Here is a 2,211-nt window from a genome sequence, read left to right as displayed (position 1 = left end):
GTTGTAATGAGTACCCTCATGTGATCCTTGGCCTTGCTAATTCGGAAATGGCATTTACATAAAACAAAACATGGAAGGGTTGGGAATGGAAATGCATACAAAATGTGCTCAAAAATAAGTCCACGGAATGAAAGTGTCGGTTGGAAAGATGTGGTGGTCTACGCTGTGATCCACTCGGCTCAACTTGTTTTTTCTCTGTCTCCAGGTGGTGAGACGACGCACACTAACATGAAAGAGGAGCTTGCAGGAGCTCCTCGTGCTACAATAATAGTAGAGACTCAAACTGCATTGTGTCTCTACTACTGATTTAATCGTATTAAGTGGCCTTATGATTATATGTTATAAGCACAATTATTTATGGGTGGCGGCGGCGGTTGATTTTAGAATTGTTTGTCCTTTGGACGGCCATAAAATTGTGTTCCTGTGTCACTCTCTCTCACACACACACACACACACACTCTCTCTCTCTCTCTCTCTCTCTCTCTCTCACACACACACACACACACACACACACACACGAAAATTCAATAACCTATTCCTATCCATGGCAGACCTTCCCATGCCCTCCCTCCGTCTAGCTCTCCTCTTGATCCTGCTGGTTCTTCACCAAGCTCACCATGTCTTGATTGCAAATGCGAGGCCATTCCCCTCAGGTGATCCACCCCAGCCTTACATGTAGAACAACGCATGCATTCAGCATTGCATTGTCTTCACTTTGGGCTCCTTGATTGTTACCTAACTGCTGCACATTCCAAGGACGGAATGAAATCAAATACCATACTCGAATTGCTTAATGTTCTGTTAGCAAATGTCTTGTATAAAAAGGTCTTTAATGTGCACAGTGAAAGGCTTGATTTTGTTGGAATCTGTAGGAAGAGCTTGTTGGCTGCGGCCCCTTGCCAAGCAAACTCCAGTGGACCATCATGAAGCGGAGCTGCCATGGCCATGTGGCTCCTCACAATATCATGAACTTGTAAGTCATGGGGGGAAGCTTAAATATGAATATTAATGGTAAAGGTTTTGATATGGATTCGCGTGCTGATTTTTTGTCTCCTCGTTGTTTGTGCATGTAGAGTGCCAAGGAAGTTGAAAAGCCTTCCAGAACACTCGCAACTTTAAGAGACTACGAGGACCCCAAACCCAATAAAAGTCACAACCCCAGAGGCAAGGGATCTTCACCTGATGGTGGCAAAAATGGACCTTATGGACCTTAATGCCTCTTATAAAACTCAAACTTTTGTACCTCCTTGAGTGCCAACCTGTTAACCCATATAATTCCTCTACATGAGCTTATTCATGATTTTATTTTATTTTTAGCTTGAGTTTTGTTGGGTTCTCCTAATAGTGGCTCTCACATAGGAGAAATGAATGTAATCTACCCCTCTATGTTTGTCCTCATATGAGTTTTGGTGAGTTCTCTTAATTGTGGCTCTCACATAGGAGAAATAAACTTAATCTTCCCTCCTATGTTTGTCCTCATACGAGATTCATGAACTAACCATCACTGCTGACAAAACACACTAACATTTGAAAATGGTTGATCTTATACTACTACATATATGTCATTCTAGCACTATCTCATTGTACAAAGAGGTCGATGCATTGCGCATTGTTTTTCTAAAACTTTTAGTTAATTTGAGTTAGCTAGCTACTTGTGTGGTTGTATGAGAGTACTTTTTCATACAAGGACTCTTTTTTTTTTCATATCTGAAGCTTGAAAAGAGCACATGCTTTTTATAGTGCTTGTGTGCAAGGCTTGCACCTCTTTTATTTCTTAGCTTGAAATTTAAGAACATATCCAATTTTGCTTTCATACAAAAAAAATCATTCCATGTGCTTAATTTTTTGTTCAAATGCATAACAAAAAGAAACCAAACTTAGTTATATAAGAGGTGGCCTACATTGAAATTCCCTTGCTTTGCAGTTAAGAGCTTTGATGGATAAGTTAGGAATCAAAGGTTGAATGTTTAAAACAAAGTGACTGTAAGTGCTTTGAAGGGCTAGGAGACAAGATATAAATAAGAAAGAGAATTACCAACTACAATTTGATTAGTTTGTTAGTGAGACAAGGCAATGTATGGGCTTATAATAAGCTTTTCCACTAAGATGCCATGCTATCTTTAGTGGTTTGCTAATGATTTTGATCCTCCAACACTTCTCCTATAACTTATATCAAATATTTTTGGTGTATTCGCACACCTACTCTTCTGC

At 39.8% G+C, this 2,211-nt stretch overlaps 1 long non-coding RNA gene across 1 annotated transcript; it reads left to right on the top strand.

Annotated features, from left to right (window-relative positions):
- The first annotated feature begins 328 nt into the window (after positions 1-328).
- LOC147627581 (uncharacterized) lies at positions 329-1,465 on the top strand. Its single transcript, XR_015268379.1, has 3 exons — positions 329-653; positions 873-973; positions 1,074-1,465. It is a non-coding gene; the product is annotated as an uncharacterized LOC147627581 (long non-coding RNA).
- Positions 1,466-2,211: the final 746 nt, after the last annotated feature.

This window comes from Cibotium barometz, chromosome 20, assembly GCF_041138505.1.
Source record: "Cibotium barometz isolate CiBa-2024 chromosome 20, ASM4113850v1, whole genome shotgun sequence".
Taxonomy (NCBI): Eukaryota; Viridiplantae; Streptophyta; class Polypodiopsida; order Cyatheales; family Cibotiaceae; genus Cibotium; species Cibotium barometz.
This window is presented reverse-complemented; position numbering and strand designations above follow the sequence as displayed.